A 15,181-nucleotide genomic window follows, 5' to 3' on the forward strand; every position below is an offset into this window, starting at 1 on the left:
AGAACCCAGACAGCCCCCAGGCCCTGCCGCCCCAATTAGACCTCACGAAATCCACCACAAAGCAGAATAAACAGACCACAGACCGGGTGTCCCTGATGATGTCCTCGCTAAGGAGGTGCAGGGGGTCCCCAGACACAAACCAAAGCCCTCCAAGAACATGCCTCCTTCTAAAGAGACTTTCCCCCCCCAATCACTTTTCCCTGAATTAGCTGAAGCCCCCAGGCCTCGGGTTATCAGCAGTTTTCCAGCCTGGCTCCTGGGACGTCTGGTTTGTAGGAATGTGACTGACTTAAAGTGACAGAATGCAAAAGGCCTGGGGCGGGGGGTGTTGTCTGTGCTGACCTGGCCAGTTGTGCTGGTGTGGAAGCTGCCTGGGCCACCCTCCAGGGGAGCAGGACCACCCCCACAGGCCTGTGGCGAGCTCTCCGGCTGACTCTGGCAGACATGAGCGGCCGTTCCTGGGAAACCAGCTAAGTCCACCAATGACACCGCGGGCCCTCCTGATCAGGCTAGGCCAACCCAGCCCCTTGGGGGTCCTAGCCCTCCGGGACACCCCCACCGTCCTCTCTCACCCCCGACCCTGCAGTCAGAACTCACTCAGCTGGGAGTAAGGCAGCCAGAGTCCTCACCTCCAAGCAGGGGCCCTCCCCTTCCTCCACAGGCTCACAGCCCCATGGGCAGGGCCTGAATCTCATCTTGTGACCCTTTTATTATCTGGAGACCTGTGATCCCCTTGGACAGCCTGCTGGGGGTTTCATCCCAACTCAGTGAAAGGTTTCCACCAAACCACCACCGCCCTGAGAAAACAAGGGCCTCCTGTGCTGAAAGGAACATTTGAATTTCAAATCCCTGGGTTCCCAAGCACATGTTGGTTGCTGTTGTTGGTATTGGGGATTGAACTCAGGGGCACTCCACCACCGAGCACATCCCCAGCCCTATTTTGTATTTTATTTAGAGACAGGGAGTCACTGAGTTGCTTAGCGCCTTGCCATTGCTGAGACTGGCTTTGAACTCTAGATCCTCCTGCCTCAGCCTCCCGAGCTGCTGGGATTATAGGCGTGCACCACTGCGCCCCTGGCCCCAAGCACATTTTGGAACAAAGCTATCAGCTAGTGGTCAAGAGCTGGTTGAGTGTTTAACTATGATGGATTGAAGTCAGGGCCCGGGAGTGCTGTGGAGACTGCCTCTGGACCCCCCATACCCTCCCCAGCCTTCCCGGGGGCTGGAGAGGGGGACAGAGAAGGGCCCAGGAGGTAAAGGACGCTGGGCTTATAGATCCAGGAGATCAGAAGCAGATACTGTTTTAAGCTGTCAAGGTTGCAGTGATTTGTTGTGCGGTGACAGAAGCCTCCTTCCTGCCTCTGTGCTATTTATCGCTCTACACCCGGGGCACTTCCCCTTCCCCCCACTTTCCAAACCTAGCAGTCCTTGTACTCACGGAACGCTGCAGCAGGGCCGTACAGGCCATCTGGCAATGGGTCTAGGTCCCTGGTTTAAAGGCAGGCAAAGGGTCCACCCTGCCACGGCCATGGGCATGAATACCATGAGGTTTGGGTTTGGTTTTTTTTTTTTTTTTGGTACCAGGGATTGAACCCAGGGGTGCTTAACCACAGAGCCACACCCCCAGCCTTTTTGTATTTTATTTAGGGACAGAGTCTCGCCGAGTTGCTTAGGGCCTCGCTAACTTGCTAGAGCTGGCTTTGAACTCATGATCCTCCTGCTTCATCCTCCCGGGCCACTGGTATTACAGGCACATGCCACCGCGCCTCGACGAATACCGTGAGTTCTAATAACTGGAACGCAAGTGTTCACTGCACCTGTATGGAGTGGCAGAGACTCTTCTCAGCACTTCATAAGCTCCACACATCTCACCCTCACCACAGCACTGAGAAACGGGCTTGATTATTTTACTTAGAAGAGGAAGGGAAGGCTCAGCAAGGTCAAGGCATTTGCCCAAGTGCACACAGCAGGGCTCCAGCTAGGCACGGAGGGACCTGCAGTATAGGCTCAGAGCCTGCCTGAGCAGGTGGCCTGAGCTGGATGGGAATGATAAGGCTGACGTCCAGACAGGGCTGAAAAGGAGCCACCTGCAGGCAAAGTCCTTCTCTAAGGTCATGCCAATTATTCCTCGAAGGCTTCAGATTTTATCGAGGGCTTCCTGGCACACCTGACAATGGACATGTTTTGCAGAAACTCGACAGGCAGTGGCTTCCGGGAGGCTGATGCTGGGCTCTGCTGCAGCGGCAGCCTCCGGCCTGCACTGGTGGACTCTCTCGGGGGTGACTGAGTCACAGGGCCACCCCCCAGTGGTGTGAGGGAGCTTGGAAATGGAAATGACTCCAAATCCACAGGAGCTCGCTGAGCAGAGGGGCCAGCACCGAGAGCCAACCCAACCCCACAGCATTTGGTGGCCAGAAGGCAAAAGGAGACTCCCTGCCATGGGCCCCTCCGGCATCCCCCGTCCCAACCCCTCCTCCACCAGCCACTGCTGTCCATCAGATTGAAGCAACGTGCGGTGTGGCCAGCAACGCCTGGCCTCAGGACCCCAGTGCCCCTTGCCCAGGGCTCCTGTGACAGGAAACACCCTCAGTACCTCACCTGGCCCCTGCGACCCGCAAGAGTAAGGAGCTAACACCCCACATGGCAGCCCTCAGTCTGGACACACCTGCCATTTTGGGTCTCAGACAACAATTCTGATGCACGTTCCGTCTGGTCCTTCAGGGGACTGGAGTAGGTGGCGCCCCAGTTGCCCTCAGTGGTGACCAAACCCATAGCACCCCTCACTTGCCTTCCCTCCTCGCCTTCCTCCTCTCTCCCAGCTCCTGGAGCCCCTGTACACCCTATAGAGGGTCCCTGCAGTGAGCCAAGGCCCCTCCTTCAGAAGGGGTTGGCGAACGTTCAAAGCAGAAAAGTCCCAGGCTGTTCCTCTTCCGCAGGAGAAGAAGAGCAGAGGGCCAGAGTGGCAGGAGGAAGTTGGGCCAGGCACAGATGCTCTCGCTGCCCCGGGGTGTTTCCACGATTATGCCCTCGGTCATCCATTAACAGGTCTTTGTGTGCTTCTGCATTTGGCTCTGGTGAACAGCTGCTATGGCTGTGGGTGTGCAAATACCGGCCTGCGTCACCTTGTCCCATGCCTGGGGGCACATACCCACAAGTTCTACCACATTTTTAAGGCAGGAAGACTGAGGACGGACAGAGTGGCGTTTTCTCAGGTTAGTGGGGTGCCGGGGAAAGAGATGCTCTGGAAAGCTGCCCTCCTGTCTGACCTCCGCCCTGGGGTCGATCCTGGCTCGGTTTCTCCTCCACACTCACAGGAAAGCCCCAAAGAGCCGGGCCACTGGGAGCTGAGAGCCAGTGAGCAGGGACTTCTGTTTTAACAATCAGTGAAAGTGAAGGAGGTTGGGCCAAAGGAGGAGGGGGAAAGACAGAAAGGGGGCCGAGGACCAGGGAGACCTCTAATTGAGGCCACCGGGGATGCAGAGCGCACGCGGGAGGCTGAACCCAGGACTCAGCCCTGCAGCATCCCCGGGCCCCTGCCTGCATTCCCTGCCAGGTGACGGATGGGGAAGGCCAGCAGCCAGCAGTGGGAAAGCGCTGAGGTCGCTCTGCTGTAAAGGACACCACAGGGGAGGACAGCCCTGAGCAGGCAGGACGGGCTAGGGCTCCTGTGCTGGGGGTTCCTGAGAGGCAAGGGCAGCCAGGCTTGGCTATCTGTGGCTATCTGGGGAGAAGGACAGTCACGCTGTCCTGCGGGGGTGGCATCTCTGTGTGTTAAGAGACCTCACCTGCTGGGGGTGGCACTCGCCTGTAATCCCAGCAGCTCTGGAGGCTCAGGTAGGAGGATCGTGAGTTCAAAGCCAGCCTCAGCAAAAGCGAGGTGCTAAGCAACTCAGTGAGACCCTGTCTCTAAAATAAAATGCAAAATAGGGCTGAGGATGAGGCTCAGTGGTTGAGTGCCCCTGAGTTCAATCCCCATATACAAAGAGAAAGAGAGAGAGAGAGAGAGAGAGAGAGAGAGAGAGAGAGATATTTTAACTCAGCCCTGGGGTCCCCAGCCTCCTGCTGCAGCCAGTCACACTCCAGCCCGAAAGTCCAAAATGGAAAACACCCATGTTCTCCAATGAAAGGCACTTCCCCACACTCTCCACCACCCAGGCCCGCACAGCCCACCCTGAGCTACTCCCATGGGCCCAGAGCTGCCTGGCCTCCTGGGACCCAAAGCACAGGGCAGGTCTCCCCCTCCAGCCTCCCCTCCGCCTGGCTCTGAGCTGGAGAGGCTCGAAGTGCCTGTGGGGCTGCGTCTGGAGGAGAAGGTAGGACAGACCTCAGGGAGCGGCCCCAGGGCCAGGGACAATGCGAGGCAGCCTTCCAGCCCTCTCAGCATCCTTTCCCACCTGCCTAGTGACAAATGGCATTAGGAGCTGTAAATTTAGCCAATCCTTTTAAGAACAGCCAGGCGTCAGAGGCATTACCTCCCGCTCCACTCCCCAGGGCTGGTTCGGTGACCTGCAAACCAGATGAGACTTGTCTGCTGGGCTGTCCCCAGCCCTTCCCAGGAGCCCGCGGACAGCCAGCCCTGACACCACCCCATTTCCTCACGGCCTTTGCCCTCTGCTCCTCAGCATCCCGCAGAAGGCCCTTTCTGGGAATGCACACAGGGAGCCGAGGAAGAGATCCCATTTTCTGCTTTGGGCTGCTACCAGGGGCTGGGCCTCCCTTGGTGGGACCCCAGGCCAGCTGCAGGTGACCAGGGGGCTTGCTCAGTGCTCCTGGGTTCAGGAGTCTCGGGGCTCCCGGCTCTACCCATCCACTCTGCATCTCAGCAGGATGGCGACTCCCCACCCAGACAGCATCTGAGCTGGGGGTGGGCAGGGAACCCGGCACAAGGCCACCCCGGGCCTCCACTCCCCACACCCCTGGCCTCCACCACACCCAGGAAATCTTCACCCACTTTCCCTCGGCCACTTCCTATGCTGTCTGGTGCCACAGAGCGCTGTGCACCCGGGCTCTCTGCCAGCAGCTAGTTCCTGGTGAGCCTGGGACAAACACTGGCTACAGCTCGGGTCAACTCGGACCCCTCTCTCCTTCCCACCTCCACACAGCGACAGCGACAGCGCCTTGGCCCTGAGCACACAGCTAGGACCAGAATTCTGCTTTGCCACCTGTGGAGCGGCCCCCAGGGCAGGGCTGGCCCAGAGGCCGTGCTGCCTGCAGAGTGTGGGGGAGGACAGAGGCAGGCTGTCCAGGGGAGAGGATGCCCACGGCCATCCAGAGGAAGCCATGGGAACCTGCTCACTGCCAAATCCTCCCCGAGTGCAGCCCACCTCACCCCTGCCCAGAAGACGGGGAACACCAAGGCCACAGTCGGCAGCCCCTTGCTCCAGCCACCCGGTCAGCTATCCCGATGGCTCGGCAACACTACGTTTGCCAAAAACTGCAGAAGGGTCCACAGAGCCTCGCCTATAAGGGTCTCAGTTCCCAGACCCCCAGGAGGCAGGGGAGCTCAGGAACACATGGCAGTGAGGGCAGGTGACGCTGGAAACCTCTGGTGCCTCAGGAGTCGAGGATGTCCTCCTCCACCACTGCCACCACCAATCTAACCCTCTGTCCCTGGACTGTCACAACTTGAGTCATTCAAACGACAAATTTCCTGGGTCATGATCTCAGTATAAAAATAAAAATAAAAAAGTGTCTAACCAAATGGAAAATATGGGACTTTTGCTTCGCTTTCCCACAAAACTGTACTTCCGTCTGTGAGGCACAGGGTAAAGAGCGGGGCCAGGCGGCCGGCTGGGCACTTGCCGAGCTCCTAGGTGCCCATGAATGCCAGGGCTTCGCGTTAAGTGCAGATCCCGTGAGGGGGGAGTGGGGTTTGGGATTCTGCATTTCTAAACAGCTCCAGATGAGGTTGCTGCTGCTGCCCAGAGGACTAGAGTGTGAAGAGCCAGGATCCAGAAGACCTCTCACCTCTGGCGTCCAGGATCCAGACATCCCGCCCCGGGATGGTGGAAGGGCCAAGGCTCCATCCTGACTTCTGGTTGGCAGCTCAGCTCCCTGGAGGAGGGGAGTGCTCCTCTATGGTCCACTCAGGGCCAAGGGCAGAAGAGACACCAGGCAGGACTCAACAGCTGAGTTATCACCTCCTGGTGTGCCCTGGGCCACCCCCGCGCTGGACTCTCAGAGCCAGGTGCATAGATCAGCGTCTGCGTGGAGTCCCGCAGGTGGAGCCTGGGCCCAGGACCATCTGACTGGTCTGAACAAGCTGGAAGCCACAGACCTCAAGGGTTTGCGGTCTAGTCTCTTTGCTGGGTGGATAGGGACACTGTGGCCCAGAGGGAGCCACTCAGAGGCCTCTGGAAAGAGCCAGCCTGGACACAGGGTTCTGGGAAGTCTGCCACCCCAGGGACCCCTGCCGAGGGTCACCTCCCTTCCTCCAGGTCGCAGTCGCTAACAGGCACAGAGATTCCCAAACAGCAGAGAACCCAGAGCCGCCCCGTTACCTCCGTCCCCCACGCTGGGAGCCCTGCTCCGTCCCTCGGAATTCCAGGGAGAAAGCACAGGGCCGGGCTGTTCCGCTCTGTCCTAAGAGCACCGCGGGCAACTGAGAGCTGGACTGTTCCCAGGGGAGAGGACGCTGGAGCCAGGGAGAGGCGGTGACTCTTTCAACCAGGAGGAGCCTGACCGGGGAGGCCGGGCAGAGGCCCAGAGCGCTCCACCAGGTGCCACCTCAGACCCCAGGCTTCTGACATGCATCTCCTCCCGGAGAGAGGACATAGGAAGAGCTGGGCCAGGGCCCACCAGCGGGAGGGCATCCGGGGCAGGCTTTGGGAGGGACTAGCTCTGGCATTATTTCTGACTGTCCCTGCTGTCCAGGTCTGCCTGCTCCTCGGGCCTCCACTGGGCCCCACACTGACCACCCACCCACTTGCTTGGCCCCCAGCATGGCTGCTTCATGACACCCCTTCCTCTTCCACACTGTTACCCAACTCTCGCCTGCTCTTGAGTTTTTTATGGGGGTTTTCATCTGGTCTTGACAAGACTTCAGGATCCTTAGGGCCCTGCTCCCTCCTCTGCCTCTCTCCACCCAGCCCAGGACAGACAGACTGGCCTGGGGCACCCCAGCCCTTGCACAGCACCCAGAACATTCCTCCCCTGAGGGTGCCTCCCTGCCCCTCCCACCACAGCTCTCCCCATCCCTCCCAGCTCTAGAACCACACGGCCAAGGAACCAGGGCTCTCCCCACTTCCCACCATATTCCAGAGCCTTCCCAAGACAACTCATCCCAACCAACAAGTGCTGAGCATCTGCTGTACCCAGGTGAAAAGACCGGAGCTCTGCAGGTCAGGGACCTCAGGGTCACTGGCCGGCCAGCCAGCTGCATCCCTGGAAGGAGTCAGGGGCTGCTTCATGCGCCCACTCCTAAGACAGAGGGACCTGGCAGTCACGAGGTCTGATTCTGGGCCAGCTCAGCCACTCCGTGCTGTGGGCCTCCCGGCAGACGCTTGGCCAACTTCCTCCTCCTGAAACAGGTAGCTGACGGAGGAAGCCCGGAGGGTGCTGTGCAGTTAGGTGGGTCTACCGTGAGGACAGTGCTCAGCGTGGCTGGCCACCAGCAAGCACTCAGACCTGGGGGTTACCACTTGGCTTCACAACCACCTCTGCTGGCGCGCACTGTCTTCTGCGCCCTCTCCCGCCTCTCTGCCCCTCCGATTAGCATCCTTCCCCTCAGGACCCACTTCCAGGCCCATTCCTCCAGGAAGCTCTCCTTGACTCTGGGTCCACTGGCCACTGCTGTTTTTCCACAGACCTCACCCCTCCCTAATGTCTCCCTACCTTGAACTCCCCATGCCCTGCTTGGGACTCCTCTGACCCTCTCCTGTACTCCAGTCAGCTCTGCAACCTGTGTGGACAAGGGGGACCCATTCTTTCCTTCCAAGCCCTGGAGGGTGGGTCTCACCACTGCCTTCAAGAGCTTCTAGGTTTGTTGGCTAAGAGAGAAAACTACCCAGGAGCCTGCTGGAAAGGGAGACCACTCGTGTCCTGCTCTGAACCCCCGAGAGCACTCCAAGGCCAGAGAGCTGCTCCAAGCATGGTGGCCCTGGCACGCCCGGTCCTCCTTCTCAAGGGACGCTCCCTCTCCGGCGTCCCTGTGGGGTAACCAAGGCGTCCGTCAGCTCTGCCTGTCTTGGCAACCGCCTCCTCAGCACCGTCCTGAAAGCCCAGCGGGGCATGGAGTCAGGACAGGGTCCACACAGCCTGTCCAGCCTGGGCTCCGGTACCAGCACGTCCTGCTGGACCTCAGACGAGCCCGCTCTCCCTCTCCCTGCTCGTCCTCAAAGACAGTGCAAGCTCACCTCGCGGGAGCCGCCTGACCCCCAGCTCACAGTGGCCCCTCAGAACAGCTGCCGCAGCTGCTCACCAAGCCTACTGGCCACCGCACGCCACCGCCTTGGATGACTACCCAGACCCGCACCGAAGCGCAACCACCCAGCAGAGGTTGCCACTGCCCGTCTGGGGCCATGTCTGGACATGGCTTGTTTTGTGTGTCTGGCAGGCATTTGGAAAACATTTGAGCCAACATTCCTAAACCAAGGGAGTTCATGTAAAAATTCACATTTCTGGCTTTTCTCAAAAAAAGGAAAGATCTAGCAATACTGGCCCGCCTTCCCACCCGGACCATCAGCTAGAGCTAAGGAGAGCTGACCCCTTCAGCCCAGCCAGTCAATCCCCAGTTCTCCACAGACCTCAGCACTCCCTAGTGCCTCCTCCTAACTCCCATGGTCCCCCACCCACAGGTTACCCGCCTGGCCCTCACCGGCATTGGAGTTTGAGAGCCTCCCACAAGACAGCAGGCAGAGGTGACCCTTTTCCACAGACCACGAACACGAGAGGTGCCCTGAGAACGTGGAAATAAATCAAGAACAAGGATCGTCCCCTGGGAGCTACGATGTGACGTCCACACACGACAGAACAAAACAGAAGTATTCAAAGTCATTGCACAGAGAGAGAAAGAAAGGCTTCCGGGTCAGCAGGACTCGGCCTGGCCGGACGGCAGGGCCACAGTGCTATTGTAGGAAGATGGCGTCACCCTGATGGGACTGGACTACACTGGACCAAGGGGCAGCCACAGAAGACACGCACAGACAAGTTCTGTGCAGGGACGGTGCCCCTCCCCGTGTCTAGAGGGAAGAAGGGTCCAGGATGTCCCACCTCTGAAATGCCCACCACATTCCAGCTCAGCCCCGCCGTGGGTTCGGCCAGCTAGTGGGACCATGAGCTGCTAGTGGCTAAGGCCCTGTCTGTTCCTTCCCTTGGCCCCAGAGGGCAGAGCTGGGCCCACCGTAGGCACTCGGTCAATCTCTGTGAGTATAATGACGATTCCCAGAAAGGGACCAGCAAGTAACTGACATTCTGTCCCCGTGGTATCAGCAGGCTGGTGGCTGCTGGCTGCTTATGGACATACAGACAGGTGGCACATCACCAGTGGAAGCCGCTTGGACAGCTTGGGCAGGCCCTCTTCTGCTGGGTGGCCTTTCTGTGTCCCACGCAATGCCTGAAGCCTGCTGCAGAGCCACCTTGGGATCCCAAACTCGATCCCTGCCCAGGGCTCCTGCGTGCCCCCTGGATCCTCTATGAGCCCCAGGAAGACAAAGATCTGTGAGCAAGAGCCCGGGATCCCTGATTCCTGGAGCCCCGAGGTGGCACCCTAGCTGCCTCTGCTGCTCCTACTCAGAAGAGCTGCCCTGACCTTTCCTAAAGCAGGAAAGCAAGCCTCCACCCTGGTATCCCCCGCAGCCAGCTTCTATTTCAAATGGAACCACCAACAGCTCTCCCAGTACAGAAAAGGAAACTTCCCGAGCATTTAGTATTTGCCAGGGCCTGTGCTAAATTCAGTTGATCTGCAGGACAATCCCACAATGTGTTCCATTTCGTCCCCCTTGTACAAATCAGGAAACTGAGGCACACAGGTCTGTCCCCATAGAATGGCTCCAAAATGCGGCTACTCTGACTAAACAGAAGTGAGGTGTCCAGAGGTCCATTCCCTCCCTGCTCCATCCCTGGCCCCAGATCCCCTTCAGGAGGGGACCTGAAACCTGCTCCAGCTCAAGGCTGCGGGCCCTGCCCGGGGTGACAGAGTAAACTGTCCTCAGCTCTGACCTCTGCAGGTGGCCGGTCATGCCAGGGTTCCTGGATGGCAGCCCTGAGCCTCGTGCCCCTGGGGGCTGCACAGCCCAGTGCCATCCTGCCAGTGACCTCTTAACCCTGTGGCTGAGGGCAGGGAGGGGCACCCTGGGGCGATGTGCCCTGCTGTAACCCGGGTGCCCTGCGTCTTTGCAGTATCACAGAGTCCCACTGCCTGTGACACAAGCCACCAATCGCTGCACATTCCCACCAGGAGCTGTGACCAGCAAGAGCTCAAAAGAACGAAGTGGAACAGGATGGGTGGGGACAGGAGGCTCCACAAGCCGCAAAGACTTCTCTGGAGAGGTGTGGGGAAGCCCAGCTCTGCAGACCACAAACCCTCGCAAGCTACGCCTTCCACCTTATATTGCCTTCTGTCCAGAACAGACAAGTTTAGCAAGACAGGAAGGAGATGGGTATTTGCTTAGGACTGGGGCAGGAAGGAGACGGGCACAAGGGGGTGATGGCGAAAGGGTCCGGGATGTTTCGGAGGTGATAAAGGTGGTGCTGGATGCACATACCTGAGCTTATACTGAAGACCATTTACTTGTACACTTTGAATGCGTGAGCTGCGTGATGAGTCGTGTCTTCACAAAGCGATTAAACAATTAACGTCTCTGTTCAGAGTGCCCCCAGGATCATTGCCTGGCATTGGGATCTCCAGCTGGGCAGCCTAGAGGCTTTGCCAGTGAAAACCAATGAGGACCAAATAAGCCAAAGTACATGAGTGCAGAACCTAAAAAAAGCACTGGGTCCTGATTCCCACTGATTCTAGAAGAAGTGCTCGCAGCTTCCTTGAAGGGAATCTGTTGCCCCAACAAAGACAGGGATGCTCCCCGTACCGCTCCACCCTCCGCCCCTCCCGCCTCCAGCCGTCCACATATCCATTTACTCAAACCCAGTGTTGGTATCCAGGCTGCAGGAGAAAAGACAGAAAATGCAAGGAGGAAGTTACGCCATCATGAACCAAGCGTTGCAGGGGCCCAGAGGGCAGCACTGGACGGGAAATGCCCCAGATGGTCTTTTTGATTTGCTTGCTCTAATTGACAGTAACATGCGAACCCAACATCAGATGTTAGGCCAGCAGAGTTGTTGGAAAGCAAGACTCACCATTGGTTTATGAGCCACAAAGAAAAGGAAAAAAAAAATCCTGCCAATTAAACGATGCCACCACACCTTCAAGACAGTCCTGAATGCCGACCATGTGACACAGGCCCAGTGTGGCCCTGCAACTCTTCTGAGGGAGTCAGCAGTCCCCCCCCCACCCTTGGGTGGCATGGGTTAGCACACGAGCCTGGCAATTCTTGTTGCTTATTAAGAAAGACCGAGATGGCTATCTTTCCTCCCACAACAAATATTTGCTTTTCTCCCATCAGATAAGTGGCTGCCACTCTGCCACCAGGCCTTTCTGCACAGTGGTGGCTTTTGGTGTTGATAATAAATCGGGGTGAGATCTTCCTGAAGGAACATTGAACGACAGTCACACTCAACACCGGGGTAACCCACAACACACCCAGCCTGAGGGAAGTCGAGGCAGTGTGCAGGTGACCGTGGGCACACAGGCTTGGGTAGCCATGGCCCCGTCATGCTGCCATCTGGCCACAGCAAAGGAAGGCACCAGTGGAAGAAGATGCACCCAATTTAAGATACACTAGGCTGTAAAGAGAGCATCCATAAGCCAGGCGGGCCAGCCCCTGATGACACAGGGAGGAAACGGCAGAGTCATGACACGACACACCCCCAGCCACAGAGCCTGGATCCCCTCCGGTTCCCTGAGACTCCTGCCAACGCGTCTTCTTTCCCCTGCTCAGGCCACCCCCAGCGACTCACAGAAGCCGGTCTTACACTTCCTCACTTCAAAACCCACAACGGTCTTTCAGACACTAGAGAAGGCAAGATGCCCGCCTCAGTGCCTGCGGCTCCGTCCAGCAGGTCGTGAAGATGGGTGACGGGAGGCCTCCTTCAGTGCCATCTCCGGGATCCGCCCTGGAGCTGGAGCAGCTGGGCAGGACTGATGGTTCACAGCTGCCCAGAGACATCTCTGCTCCCTTGGGCTGCTCCCCACTGCAACTCCGCAAGGTCCCAGGTGTTTTCTGGGAGTCACACGGCTCTCCCCTGGGGAAGCAGTGACACCCAGATCACGGACAGGCAGTCTGGCAACACCCTTGTCACGCCCTCTATACACCAACTCTCAGCACCCAAACCCACTGCCGGGAGCTGCCAGTAGATCTTCTCGCGGGGCGCTGGCCAAGATGGGTGATAACGCCTTTCTTTTGTGCGCCTGGGATTATGGAGCCGGCCCCTTGACATGAACACAGATTAACCGGCCAGGTCCTTGTTGCTGCCACAAAACTCCTTTTCTTTTCCTAGAGCTGGATAAAGACTGGGCTCGGGGCCTTCGCGAGGGCAGGTCTCAGTTCACTGGAGCTGATACACTCCCTCCAGCCTGGGCCTGAAAGGACCGTCCCCTGAACGGGAAGTGGGTCCACCCAACTCACAGGAGGCCACTGGCCTGTGGAAACCCTGCATCTGCACGGCACAGTGCAGGGCAGGTGCCTCTAGGATTACAGCAGGACTCCAGTCCCACCAGGAACCCGCCTTGTAAAGGGTCACTAATATGAGACAAACTGCAGGAGGCCACTCAGGGCTGGCCAGGAAGATCGCGGACAGGAGAGAAGCAGTTATTCCACAAGAGATAACAGCGGTTGGCCCTCTCACCCAGCGCCATCTAAGGACAAAGACCTGACATCCTAGACAGGCATGTGACCATTGGCCAGGAGTGGACTGGGACAGGGAGCGGTCAGAGCTCCAGAGCGTACCTTGTTCTGGCCCTGTCCTTGACACCAAGCACAACAAGCACCTGTCACTTCTCAGTGCTGTCCTAGACCTGGGGTACCAAGGTGAGCAAGATATGGCCTCTTCCCAGGGATACCCCCAGGGAGGCAAGGAAAAGGCCAAATATGATGTGAGCAGAGCCACAGGCCATGGGCCCGGAGGTGCCACAGGGAGTCGGTCCAGTGTAATTGGGGAGGAGGGGAACTTGGGCTTCAAGCCTGTCCCCCTCTCCTGCATGGCCCTTTGAAAGTCCCTTGTCTCTCTGAGCCTCGGTCTCAGCCCCACACCCTGTTCCCTCCCACATCTGTCCTGGATCCCTGTGATGGAGGCTCCTAGCAGCAAATAACCTCGGAATGTTCAGGGCATCATATGAGGGAGAAAAAAATGTCTTTTTCTATGTCCACTGGGGTCTCAGCTACGTGAAAACGGCCGTCATCATCAGGTAAACAACCCTAACACCGTCCCACAGGCGGAGGACGCTTGCCTTCTGTCCTTTCTTCTTTTCTGTATTTTTACCCCCAAAATGAGATTTTGGCATTTCTGTAACCAAGAAGAATAATAATAAGAAGAAGAAAATTTTAACAGGCTGGCTACTGCTCACCTGGCTAGAACCCGGGCTCCAAGGGCCACGCCTCCAAACACAGCGCTGGCCGGTGCAGGTGGTATACTGCCGCACTGAGGCCCCAGCCTCCGCCAAAGCTAGCAGGACATCGGCTGCCCTCCTGCAGGGACAGCTGGGGGCTGTCCTCATGCAGAAAACGCAGCAGCAACCTGTGTCACCACTAAACTGGAATCCGCTGGACTCCTGGGGACGCAGGTGAGAAGAGTCCTGCGGATGACACCCCCGGGGCCCAGAAAGAAGGCTGGGAGCTGGAGGGGTCCTCCTGGCTCACAAACGTATTTTAAGGTATTTCCCCAAAGGAAAATAAACCCCAGAGTTCTGACCGTGAGACTTGAGCAGGACAGGACAGATGCCTCCAGCGGTTCTGGCTCCTCCCCCTGGGTTCCTGGCTCCTCCCCCTGGGTTCCTAGCCCCACCCCCTGGGTTCCTGGCTCCTCCCCTGGGTTCCTGGCCCCACCCCCTGGGTTCCTGGCTCCTCCCCCTGGGTTCCTGGCCCCACCCCCTGGGTTCCTGGCTCTTCCCCCCTGAGTTCCTGGCTCCTCTCCCTGGGTTCCTGGCCCCACCCCCTGGGTTCCTGGTTCCTCTCCTGGGTTCCTGGCCCCACCCCCTGGGTTCCTGGCTCCTCCCCCTGGGTTCCTGGCTCCTCCCCCTAGGTTCCTAGCCCCACCCTCTGGGTTCCTGGCTCCTCCCCTGGGTTCCTGGCCCCACCCCCTGGGTTCCTGGCTCCTCCCCCTGGGTTCCCGGCCCCACCCCCTAGGTTCCTGGCTCCTCCCCTGGGTTCCTGGCCCCACCCCCTGGGTTCCTGGCTCCTCCCCCTGAGTTTCTGGCCCCACCCCCTGGGTTCCTGGCTCCTCCCCCTGGGTTCCTGGCCCCACCCCCTGGGTTCCTGGCCCCTCCCCCTGAGTTCCTGGCTCCTCCCCCTGGGCGCACCCACTGCCCCGGGCGCTCTCAGCTGACTCTGGGCATGCTGAGGGAGGGCACTTCTGAGCATTCTGGGAACGTGCCACCTTAGCCCCAGAGCTGAGAGGTGCCCGCCACACCTTCCCTCCTAATGAGATGACACCACTGAATTCCTTCACACCAAGCCTCTGAGCCCTTCGTGACCATGAATGAGCAGGAGTTCACAGGCTAAGTCAGGTGGCTTCAGCTAGTCTCTTGTGACTTAGAGCAACCAAGGTTCAGGGGATGCCTGTGACATTCCTTAGGTTACCCAGCAGAAAAGATCTGCAGAGCCTTCCCCAGGTCCCCAGTTGGGGCTTCTCTGCTGCCCAGGCCACCTGCCCACCAGTGCAGGGCCTAGGGCTTAGTGCATGACCCCTGGAGGTCTAAGGACTGGGCTGCGGGTGAGGGCCAGAGGCTGGGCTGGAACAGCTGAAGGACAACACACAGAGCGGGCCAGAGTTCCATCTTGGGCCCTGCCGCAGGTAGAGGTCCAGCCTGGGTGGTGGCTGTGGGGTCTCCACACCTGAAATGGTCAAGATCTCAGGCAAGGTCCTCCTTCAGGTCAGGGCTGCATCTGCAGACAGCAGGCCGCCTCCCTGC

The 15,181-nt window shown here is 58.6% G+C and overlaps 1 protein-coding gene across 9 annotated transcripts in view; it reads right to left on the minus strand.

The window, feature by feature from the left end:
• The window catches only part of Ctif (cap binding complex dependent translation initiation factor), a 271,305-nt gene that overhangs the window by 210,002 nt on the left and 46,122 nt on the right, over nt 1-15,181 (minus strand). For 5 of the 9 annotated variants that reach the window (XM_076836756.2, XM_076836755.2, XM_076836754.2 and 2 more), the window contains exon 1: nt 6,501-6,582. The exons of 2 other annotated variants lie outside the window; for them this stretch is intronic. The gene's annotated coding sequence lies outside the window, so the exon portion shown is untranslated. Of the gene's footprint in view, nt 1-597; nt 629-5,967; nt 5,983-6,500; nt 6,583-15,181 lie in introns of those variants that run through there. 2 more of the 9 variants (XM_077105600.1, XM_076836750.2) reach the window with 2 other exon arrangements.

This window comes from Callospermophilus lateralis, chromosome 17 (genome assembly GCF_048772815.1).
Source record: "Callospermophilus lateralis isolate mCalLat2 chromosome 17, mCalLat2.hap1, whole genome shotgun sequence".
In the NCBI taxonomy this organism is placed as follows: Eukaryota; Metazoa; Chordata; class Mammalia; order Rodentia; family Sciuridae; genus Callospermophilus; species Callospermophilus lateralis.